Here is a 12944-nt window from a genome sequence, read left to right as displayed (position 1 = left end):
TGAACCTTATTTCTGTTAAAAAGGGCACTGTTAGTGTTAAGCTATTAACACTGAGAGTGTAGTTTTAACACATTAATTCCGTGCAAATATGGAAGGGGAGTTTAAAACGCCGTGTTAAATTAACACTAACAGTGCTTTTTTTTAACACTATGCAAGTGTAAAAAAAGTTACTCTTTTTCAAGTGTAAATTTAACTCGATTTAGTGTGGACCTATATAAACACTGAAGAAGTGTTAATTTTCACACTTTGAGAGTGAAAATAACACTTCGAAATTTGCTGTGTAGAATGTTTTTTTTTTGTCTTGTGAAATAAAAAAAGGTAAAAATTAAGATACGTAACAACAATTGTTGAGATGGAATGTTCAAAATAACTTCATCACATTTTGTTACAAGGCTTCAGTTGCTCATCTTTGTGGTTTGTGCTCAATCTTTGCGATAACATCTCTAAAGCATGTCAAAAGTTCAAGTGAAAAAAAAAACTTGTTTATCACTGTGCCAGTTTGTATGCAACAAGAATGCTAGCTGAATTAAAGTCAGACCACAGATGGTTGAGTGATATGTATATATGTGCACAGACTGCAGCATTTAAGCGTTTAGAAATGTGAGAAAACTGTGCATGTGAGTTTAAGTGTGAGATATTTCTATTATTGTCCATGTTATATGTGACTCTAATTGCTCTAGATGTAAGTGTGTGAATATATCAGGGTGCAGGGGAATTTCCCTCAAGGTAAAGACAACCTCTGATTCGCAGCATTACTTCCTGTGAGAGCCATAACACTTGTTTGCTCTTCCTGTTGAGGGTAGGCACTTCTTGCTTGTATCTGCTGAACAGAGCCACATTTAGGCCTCAGTCTGACCATTACCATCTCTGATCTCTATTACTGCAGCTTTGACCTAAAACATTAGTAGATAGTGACATGATATTTCTTGTTTATGTTTTATATTCATTAAGCAATATGGGTTTAAAATAAGTATGAATAAATGGTAAGACTTCTTCTGAGGCTAAAAAGAAACAAATATCTGTGTTGTAAACGCATTCAAACCAATCCAGATAGAACTGAAAAAGTTACGAAGAGCTTGCTCATGCATCTTAGACAAAGGAACAAACGATTCAGTCACCCCTAACCCTCTCAGACGCTTATACAAACTTCCTGTTTTATTAAAAAAGTACACGCAGTTCTACCAAAAGAAGAGTCTCTTAACCACAGCACCTCTTCTACACCAGCGGAGCACAACCTACACACACAGACACACAGAAACAAACAGTTTGTACTAAACCTAAAATCAGTGCACGTGTGAAGGGTCTAGGCCTGGGCTGGTATCAGATTCTGACGGTATGATAAACTTAGATAAAAATATCCCGGTATTCTGATTACTGCTCTAAAATAAGTTATTTTTAAATGTCTGAGTAAAACTAAAACTTTTGTCCAGTTTGAACACCAGATATTTTATTTTAATAAACAATTATAATATTCTGCTGTCTTCAGTAGTTTCAGCAACACAGATTTCTTTAAAATTTAAAATGGCATCTTTGGAGATCTTTTCTGCTGGAGATACTGTTGTCCTGAAAGAAAAAAAAAAAGTAAATAAAAAATCTTACATATACTGTAGGAACGGTATATCAGAAATTTTGGCAGTTTTAAAACTTAGATTTTTCCAAACTGCGGTATACCTTGAAAACATTAGCGTTATCGTCCCATGCCTAGAAGAATTGGGCCAGACAGAACCTGCTGACATTTTTTTGCTAGTTTTGTGGAGAATTTTATAAAAGAAATTGGGAATTTTTGCTGAATGATTTTAGGAGTATTGTAACTGATAACTTAATATATCTTTTATTTAATGTTTACAATGCAAATCCATCAAGATCTACTTATTTGGTAAACAAAGCAAGTCTCTTTTAGTAGTATCTAAAAGTCAAAATTATTACTTTACAAACTGCATTGTAAATAAATCATATAAACATTTTAATATTACTATTATTAAATCACAATAATATTAGTGAATAAATTTAAAAACAGAATAAATATAAATTTACACACTTTTACACTAGTAAATACATAGACTCGGTGGGCTAAAAATCTGCAGAAATTTGTAGATTTCTGCATACGCAGATTTCAGGGTCAAAGCTGTAATTCCCAATATCATAACAGAATAAAAAATGCCTGCCAAATACTTTAATGAGGCTAATGGTTAAGATTTTACGGTTTTAATTTGGTATTGTATCAAAATGTTTTACATTTAATAAAGGATACGAATAATGTTTTATTTACAGGATGGTTTTGTAAAATTTGAATGTTTTATAGGGGTGTGAACCTACACTGGTCTCACGGTTTGGTTACGATTATTATGTCATCGATTTGGTTCAAATCCAGAAATAGATTTTTACAGCATTTCTCCCGAGTGGTGAAATAGCGGCTCGTGCTGTACCTTCTTCAGTGTCAATGAAAGACTTTCCAGCAAACTCACAAGCAGTTGAACTGTACATAATTATCTCCCTTTTAAGTAGTAGGGGCGTTTTATTTACTCACCCTTGCCTCCTTTGCCATAGTATTCTACTGCGACATCGTGCATCGGAGATAAATGACGTCAGTATGTAATAACCGGTTATGATCTATTACGGAACCGATATCAAACTGTACCCATCTGCATCGCAGTGCACCAAAAAAACAAATAATTTTGACACCCATAATGTTTTCAAAAGTCTCAAAATAAGTGTTGCACTAATTTAAATAATTACAGCCTATTCAGTGTGACCTCAAATATTAAAGCGAAATAAAATAAGTTACAATCTACATCCGCATTTCTTTCATCGAAAAATATAAAGACTCTGTGTCATTTATCCATCCATCCATCCAGTTAGAGTGTAAACACAAAAGTCTCATTAACAGGAATAAAACCCATCCACAAACATTTGAACAGTATCGTATTTTTGGACCTCAATGCTAAAAATAGGTCACATATAAAGAAAAATAACAAAAATGGAAAGAACCCGAAAAACAACCATGACCCAAACATGTCTAAACATGCCTATTTCCAGGTAGGCCTGAAAAACACGGTACAGAGCTAAGTTTAAGGGGGGAAGGGAAGTGAGCGTTCACACAAACATCCACATATCAACACACACAGAGAACTGCATTCAGCCGTGAGGCTCTGAGCCTTTTAGACCTAATGAGGTCTAATCACAGTCTTTGCCGTTTCTCAAACCCGTATTCTTTCACTTCTCTCTCTCTCGGTCGAGTTGCTCAACTTGAGCTGTTTGCCTCCACAGCTATTTAACAGATTGACTTAAGTATGAGAATGAGCACTGAGTCGTTACACGTGAGGGGTGGGGTTAGGGGATTCAGAGAGATAACACACATTGAACACATACTGACACCAGTAGAGAAATGTGAGGAAGTTTGTGTGTGTCAACACGGTTTAATATCTGCAAACATTGCAAGCAACAAAGTGCAAAAGAGTAAACATATGCAAAGTTTCCAATCAAAAATGTTTTTTTGAAATTGTAAAACAAATATTAGACATTGTTTTACAAGAAATGACTATTTCAGTATGTCTGCATCAAAATTGCAGCTTTATTTCAGCTATTGAGTAAAATTCATGAATATTTTGCACCACATTTATCCATATTGCACTCTGAATTAAACTCCTTGAATGTATTTTATTACATTAGCTAGTAGCGACTTTCTCTGTCCTGTCCTTTAGTTGCCCTTTTAAAAGCAAGATGGTAGGGTGATTATGTTGCAGCAGGCATTTGAGGTCCGATTCATGCTCACACACACCCTTCCACTACCTCTCATTCACAATGTGAGCCCCCGCTCCCTGTTCTTTCTATTGTGTCACACATGCACCTCGGCTCATAAGCTCCTCCAGCCTCATCCTGAAATGGTAAACAAGTTAAGATATAGGGGGGTTGGGGGAGAAAGCACCACTGATTTGTTTTGTAACTCACTGGTAACTAAAACCAGTCCTTGACCCTGTACTACTGATCTCTACTACTTTTCCTTACACATTGTGTACAAATGAGTCTTGAATGATGATATTGTTAATGTTTTAATACAAGGTAAGTTTACACAAATACTTTTACCTTCCAAATGCTTTGCTTTCAATAATTTTTCTATGCAAAGACAAGTTTGGTTGTTGTGCTTGTATCTTTTTCCCTGCTCTAACATTATATAATTTTCTAACATTGTTTAAGATAAACATTAATCTTGTAAGATATCTTGTCAAAATGTAAAAATAAATAAATTTATCTGGTGACCTGTTCATTTTTAATTGACTACTACAGTGAGTATGCCATACACAGGTTTATCTCCTTTCGAAGTAAGCATTGAGCTTCCTGTGGACCATCAATACATGCAGACTTCAGATAAGTGGTGAAAGTTGTCGCCTGTGTTTTCGTACAAGTCAAATGAAGTATACTCTTTAACATTGTGCATTAAACTGTGCACACATGCTTGCATATACATCAAAAAACCAAGATTGAGTCAGATGGTGATTAGCTGGTACAATAGCTGACATGTTAAATTAAGAAAAGAAAATCAGATTTGGTATTTTTGCAAAGGTAAAAACCAGAATAAGTCAAGAATAAACCACCGCAGGCTGAGCACAGGGTTGAGTCTGGTGAAGCACAGTTCCACAGTAGATAAAAGCATGTACAATCAAGGTAGAACAAGTGGTTGCAGTGCAGATTTTTTCTTATGTTTGCTTTTTATAACACTATTGGTTGGGTTTAGGGAAGGGTTTAGGTCAGGTTGACTTGATGTAATGTCAAAACTTCCCAATTTGTAATGTTGCAGTGTATATTTGAATAATTATGGTTAGTTTAGATTTGATTATCATAATTTGTTCTGTTTACAGAGTTTAAGATTTACTGTATTATTATTATTGACACCTTACAGATGTTGATCTACCTTTACCATTGTACACACTTTGAAACCTTTTATTTATCAAGTTTAAGAGTCTCTTTAACATGTATGTTTATTTTATAATAGAAATATCAGATATTTTGTTTAAATATTTTAGACTATTTTTAAGTGCCTTAGAAATGTTGGTTTGCCTTAGAAATGTTGGTAAATTAAAATTAAGTGGTTAGATAAAAAAAATATAATATTCCAAAATGTATTGTTAAAAATATTCAATAATTATCGATATCGAATAATATGAAACATGATGTTGTGATAATGTTGCAATATTGCCCAGCCCTAATAGAAATTACACAGACATGGATAATTTTCTAAGTTTGGGAAAAGTTATGAGATCTTCATTGCTCCTAAGCCAAAAATAAACTGCTGTTGTTTTTTGTTGTTTGTATATCTACAACGTCTCAAACCAGCTACCCAAACACTGCCAGCCACCAAATGCCTTCAGTGAAATGTGCGTTGACAGGTGGCAGGTGAATCTGGACTGTCATATCGCAAACAAATGGCAGCTGACCACACAAAGACAAACAGACAGTGCAAAATGTGTTTTCACAAGCCACAGACTTTCCCTCAGCAAGAGATTAATTTAACAGAAATAAAGCCTTCCTCTTTTGGTTTTTGTTATTCTGTTCTGTGGTTTATAAAACTGTTTTAGCATGGTTTGTTGTCATATGATTCGACTGGCTTCTTTATTTGTTCCTATTAGCACATAATCACTAAGATTAGCCCTATCAGTTAGATAACATGAATCCCAAACACTCCGTGCCTTGACTAAGGTCTATGATAAATGTGTTGCATATCAGCTTGAGCCTTCTGCTGGGCTTTACTCCCCTACTAACATGCTAATAAACAATGATATAGCAGGACAGTTGACCAAACATACCTTTTTACAACATAACTAAATAATCTATAGGGATGCATTATATATATAGGGCTGCAAAATATATCTAGTTTCAGAATCAACTCTGCTGTGTGTATCCGCAAAACTCACATTGCAAGATTTGAGTCTGGATTATAGGTGACCAGGCACCACAGTCCAGAATGCATGCTTTTTTTGCAAAGTTTAACCATAGGCCTATAGAGTAAACAGTCATTTCATTTGGATGTGTTTTTTTTAGGCCTGTGACTAAAGCAGCAAAAATATTCAGGCAAGAACTTATAACATTTGTAGCAATTGTACAATAGCAATTATACTTTACAATGAAGACCATACCGTGTCATTTTGCATCTGATATCAATTTCTATACCTTAATACTGTTAGACAGCTAGAAAATCATAAGTTTTTTATTTGTGTCTTGCTTTACTGTATTTATATTGCTTATATTCTATTGAGATGCACTGACCTTCAAAATCTACCTTATATTAGTCCTGGGGAAAAATTTAGAGCATTTAATTGCATCCAAAATAAGTTTGTTTAATACAATATATATTGTATGTATGTGCAATGTGTATATTTATTATGTATAAATATATATACTTATTCATTTCAATTCAAATCATGTTTATTTATATAGTTCTTTTACAATGATTGTGTCAAAGCAGCTCAACATAGAAGTTCTAGTAAATTGAACTTGAATTGAGTTTTTGGAGTTGAAAATATGTACTATACATGTACCATAGCAGCCAATTTCATTTATTTATTTTTTGTGGTAAATCAACTGTGCATGCAAAAAATTTGGGCTGCAAAATATATCGTTTTTGCATCGATATCGCAATGTGTGAATCCACAATAGTCACATCGCAGGACGTGCAATGTGGAGTCAGAATTGTAGTTGACCGGGTACAACATGATCATTTTGGAGTCATTTCAGCTTAACATAAAGTAAAAAGTGAAAGTTTACCAATTGCGCTTTTAACACCGCTGTAATCATTTCAAGCAAGTTTAAGGCATTTTTAAAACAAACTATTATGTTTGTAGCTTGAACAAAGATTAATTGTACTTAATTTTTTACACAGTGAACAATATACAGCTTTATTTTATTTCTTTACCTGTATAGATTTAGACTCCTTTATTTGTATATTTGCTCTACTTTATCTTTGCTTGATTGTTTATTATATTTAATGCAAATGCACTCACCCACAAAATCATCCAAATCAATGTAAAATTATTAAGTTAATTAAGTTATCTTGTGAAATATCTTGCAAAAAGTGAAAATATTGCAATGTTTTTTTTTGTCTTATGCAGCGCTACTAACATTCTTTATTTATACATATAGAAAGCAATTACCCATATCCAACTCTAAATACATGTATATTTTAAAATATAAATATTTAAAATACATTTAAATGCTCTGATTTAATTTATTTAGGCAAACATTGTTTATTAATTCCAGCCATTAATGGTTTTATTGGTCAGAATGTTAAAAAAAACTAATTATCATCTAATGAGCCACATTTACAACAACCTCACTAATGTACCATTAATATTACCACCCAGTGCAAATTACCACCTCATTTAACTGGGAAGATGTCATGCTTTGGCTTGTTTTGAACATGTATTTGTGTAATAACACTCTCTGGGATTCCAGTTTGTCCCGTTTACCATTCAAAAATATGGCAGCAATGCAAAGTACAGCAGACCTGTTTCTCATTTGCACTGGGCTTGAAAATACAGCCACACAGAGGGTCATACAGAGTCCAAGGCATATGCGTCACAGCCACAGCAATAGATCAAGCCTTCAAAAAAACAACACAGATTCCTAAAAAAAGACCTGCACACTGCCCACTGTTACAGACACCTACAAGTATGCTTGTCTTGTTTCTTTCATATTGAATAGTCATGTGCATACAATCAAAGACTGTTTCATGCTGTTAATGATGAAAGTCTGCATGCTTAGTTTCTTCAGCCAATGTTTATTTACTTTAACAGCAAATAGGCTTCATTAAACTGAACGCATTAGCTAATCTAATTAGTTAAATTGATGTCTAGTAGAAATAAAAACAGAAGACATTAAAATAGTACTTTATGTTGACCAAGAAGGCATGATGAAATATGCAAATCAAAAGTAGATCTACCATAAGGCAGGTTTTCTAAGCATGGAGATGCAGAAAAACATGATTTTTTTTTTTTTTTTTTTTTTTAGTTTTTTTGGCCAGATGGGAGCTACTTGGGATATGATTCCAGGAATGCCTAAATAGGAGCAATAAACAGAGTAGCTAAGGAAGCAGGATCGAGAATCAGCGGTTTAATATGGGTCAGCTCCTTTTGTCTCCCAGGCATCACCGCAAACAAACAGTTCTCTGATTTCCTAGAAATATCTGGAACATATCCAGCCATATGGTTCACACCCCCTTTTCCAAACCCCCTTTCCGTTTTCTACATGCTTCTGTCTCACTTTGCAGTGGTCTTTTTTTTTTTTCTACAGAGTAGGCAAACACATTCTAGAGTTCTGGAGGTGTGTATCCTCTAATCCAATCACAGTGCACCCATGCTGTGCGTCTCGGCCAATGGCAAAGCAGAGGGGTGGAGCTACCAAGCATCTGTGTGCGTGTTGTTTTTCACTGTACCCCATCTCTTTGTTTTATCATCTCCCTCTCTGTTTATCTCGCTCTGTTGATTTATTATGCTAATGCAACAGAGGTCAGGACCTGGCATAAATAGACTATGAACTGCCCATATTGGGAAGGTATTTGGGAGCCCAGCGCCCACTCTCGCACACGCTGATGACAGTTATTAAGTAAGCTGATGGGGAGGGTGCGGTTGGCCCATAACTCCAACTGAAAGCACTATCTGTACCGAACAGAAGCAATAACACCTGGCCATTAGCTCTGCTGATGGAGTCAAAACACACACGCACACACACTTGGTGTTAATTCAATCCAGAAATAAAGTCAGCTAGTCATTATCACAAAATAAACCCAGACAGAATGATCAGCTCCCTGATATGAAGAGGTGAAATGAAAGACATTGAATTGGCAGAACTATATAAGAGTTGAGATGTCAGAGGCATTAGGAGATACAGTTTAATAGTAAAGAGAGTAGAGAATTCTGTACTTGACACAATTCAAATAAATCAGCTACTAAAATGCAAATAAAATTACAAATAAAACTGGTGTGAAATTAATTTGCAATTCTTTTCATATGTTAGGTATTATGTTTATTGTACTAACATGGCTTTAACATGGTATATTAGTCAGGTTAATAAAATTTCTTCCATATTATGTCGCTTATGCATACCACAGGTGATTTTTTTTTATCAAAAATGCTTTACAAATTGAAGTACAAACTGAATGTATTTATTTATACAGTAATATATTAAAATTTAAAATACTGTAGGTGGACTCTGTTCTAATATTCTGATACTTTTACTTTTGATCAGCTGAATGTATTCTTGCTAAATAAAATAATAAAATAAAATATATATTTATGATAAACAGTCATATACAGACGTGTAGATGGTTGGAGAATATGAATGTACAGCATGAATCATTTTTTAAAATGTAGTCTACTTAAAGTTGGTTATATAATCCAGATCATACACCAGAAAACATCACAATATTATTTTGAAGGTGAGATTAATAGAGACATAAAATATTTACATATATTAGCATTTCATAGCAAAAACTTACTTTTATTTCATAAAATTGTGAAAACTGTCAGGAGTTTTACAATATTTTGACCTGACACAAAGCTTATGTGTCTGATATAAGGTCATTCAAGGCTTCAGGATCATTCTAGTTGAAGTGCTAATCCAAAAACGGTCCGACGTGTAAATCTAAAACTGTCCCACACACATACACGATCCAGGGAGGTCACATTAGTTTATTATAGTCATGCTATGATGATTGAGTTATATATTGCCATCTCGTTCTTAACTGGCCATTGCATAACACTATTCGTAGCAAACAAATCAACCAAACCACTGGCTAACACATTTGGCTCTTGTGTATTTACATTAATTTGTATGAAATCTGGGGGAAAAAAGAGGAAATGTGATTTCTTCTTTTAAAAATAAAAACCTTCCTTTCAAAATATACAAGACTGACATTAGTATACAAAAAAAAAAAAATATATATATATATACACATATATATATATATATATACATATATATATATATATATATATATATATATATATATATATATATATATATATATATATATATATATATATATATATATATATACTGAAAGTTAGACTAAAATAATGCACAATACTTATTCACAAACTTTCTACTAACTATTCACAAATAATTTTTTATTACGGAAGTAGTGTTTTCCATTATTGTGAACTATTCATTAGCTTCTGTAGGCTATAGGCTATGTAGGCTATGTAGATATTTATATGAAAAACCACATATTCTAAATTTGCATGGCTCGTAGTATGCCTTATAAAAATAAAATATAAATATATAGTACTTAAAGTGCAAAACTAAGTAAACAGTAAACTCTGTGACATTAAGTTCACTTAAATAATACATTCCAGTAGGAAGTATAAAGTATTTTTTAATACTGCATTTCAAAGAAGCATATTCATTAAATGCATTTTTATTTAAAAAAACATACATACAAATAAAAATACTGTGAAAATTTCTTTGCTCTGTTAAACATCATTTAGGAATTGTTTAAAAAAAAGAAAAAAAAATTTAAAGGGGGCTAATAGTTTTGACTTTAACTGGATATGTATACTGTAAATGAGCAGTTTTCTATATTTTGGAATTACATGTTAATTTATGCTTTTGAATTGCATTATGGGACCTTGATCTTTCTTTCAACAATTTTTAACTTTTAAAAAGGTAACTTTCATTAACATTTAAATAGTTTAAAGCACGGGTCACCAACCCTGTTCCTGGAGAGCTTCCTTCCTGCTGATTTTAGTTGCAACCCTGACCAAACACACCTGTCTGCAATTATTAAGTGCTGCTTTAGGTTCTAATTAATCGGTTTAGGTGTGTTCGATTAGATTTGGTTGGAGCTAGGCATGGACTATAGTATTCTGAAGGTGATAACCGGTTTCACAGTATTGTGATTACTGCTCTAGAATGTTATTTTTAAATGTCGGGGTAAAAAACAACATCTTCTTTCCACTTTGAACACAATATATTCTATTTTGAGAAATATTTAAAATATGTCAGGCTAAATAATTCAAATGAATCATTGGCTACTGCTGTGTTCATTTGTGTCTAAAACACAGATTTCTTTACAATTTAAAATGGCATGTTTGGGTTATCTTTTCGCCTGGTGATATTGTCCTAAAATACAACAACAAAAAAACGTAAATAAAAAATTTGACACGTAGAATGGTGCAGCAGAAAATTTTGGCGGTTTAAAAACCTTGAAGGTTTATCGTTCCATAGTTGTAGCTGAATTCTGCAGGAGGGTAACGTAGCTCTCCAGGAACAGGGTTGGAGACCCCTGGTTTAAAGTATGCTGTCTGTGTTGGTGTTGGATATTACGATACAAAAAATTTGTAATAAACTGCCAGTACATTTTCTGTCATTTTACAGACTTATTTCTGCATATATATTATTTCTTATATGTTATATTATTTCAAACTATTAAAATGCCAGTAAAAGTCACTTTGTTCAAATGTAGGGTTGAATTTTACCATCACAAGTCGACAGAGATCAAGGTCCCATAATGCAATTCACAACCATAAATAAACTTAAAAAACACGTATGAACTATAAAATACAGAAACTGGTAATTAAAAGATTTTTCTTTACAGTGACTCAAAGTTACTTTTTTACTGTTAAAGTATTTATTTTTTTAAAAAGTGGGTCATTTTAGTTCAAAGACGTAAAGAAATAGTACACTTACAACTATTCTACTTGTAAATTAAAAAGAGCATACTTACTACATGAAATATACTCAAGATTGACTTATACTGCTTGAAATGAACTTGAAGTGTTCTTATTTTTTGTATAAATGATAGCATGATCACAGTATCTTTCAGCAGTTGCTGCTAACTTGCTAAATAAATCCATGTAGAGCCTACTGTCTGGCCACAGGTTTGACGTTAACTGTCAATTGTTAAATAAATATGAAAATGAATATCACATGCGCATCTCAAGACGGTCAGACAGCTGACCACACAGTGCACGTCCAGACAGAGAGTACAACGACAGATGACAGTGCTGTGGAAACCTTAACTAAAAATACAAGCATATCCAGACATGCTGATAATAATTTCACGACTGGCGTCTCCAAAACGGCTTTGTCTGCCTGAAAAACACAGCAACGCGTGCAAACACAGACACACAAACATGCAAACTAGACTTCTGTTCGTGAGAGGGACAAATATTGCACGACTGTTTTGTTATGTTTTTCCCTAAATGTGACTCAGTTGTGGCACTTGTAGCTAAATCAAGGTTAGAGTTGGGTCAACTGATTCAGATCTGTACTATAGGTGCCAGCTGATACCTCACCAAGCCCAACGTTCAAAATGCCATATCAATTTAATTGTGTGTGTGTTTTAACTGGCATGCAGCAGACCTGTCAGGCTAATGTCAGTTATTTAGTTCTGTGGATCTGCGAGATTGCTGTAAAGATGAAGAAATACAGATAAAGTGCCTAGTGCACAAAACCTAAACGAGGAGACTTTGGTCTATCTAGCTTGAAAAAGATCTGGGGTCTCATTTATAAACATATGCACAAAACGGGGGTTGAAATTTGCATATGCCACTTCCTATGCAAATATTGTGATCTATAAAAAATTATCTTGACAGGAGAACGTGTGCAGCTGCAAGTAAACTCTAGGTAAAGATATTTAACTTAAATTTTAACTTAATCAAGCTGCTTTAAACTATCAGCCATAACTATTTATAAATAAGTTTATTAAATCTGTTTATTTATAGATTTATTCTGGTGTATATTCACTTTTTGGAAGATTTCTACACAGTACGTTTTATAAATGGGACTCCAGGCATTCTGTACAATCAAATGTTGGTCAAAACATGGATATGTATAATTTATATTGCATCCGTATTTAAAAACCTAAATTTTAGGATCTCCAAGATAGACTGGCAGAAGATCCCCGAAACCATGGTGTGAAAAACTAGTTTCATCTTTCCCAAAAAAACTCA

The 12944-nt window shown here is 33.5% G+C and overlaps 1 protein-coding gene across 2 annotated transcripts in view; it reads right to left on the bottom strand.

Moving 5' to 3' along the window:
- Nucleotides 1-12944, bottom strand: part of sesn1 (sestrin 1) — a 78125-nt gene that overhangs the window by 48995 nt on the left and 16186 nt on the right. The window lies entirely within an intron of this gene.

The sequence above is a fragment of the Danio rerio genome, chromosome 20 (assembly GCF_049306965.1).
Source record: "Danio rerio strain Tuebingen ecotype United States chromosome 20, GRCz12tu, whole genome shotgun sequence".
Taxonomy (NCBI): domain Eukaryota; kingdom Metazoa; phylum Chordata; class Actinopteri; order Cypriniformes; family Danionidae; genus Danio; species Danio rerio.
Note: the sequence above shows the minus strand (reverse complement) of the source record. Positions and strands in the feature narration are given on the sequence as shown.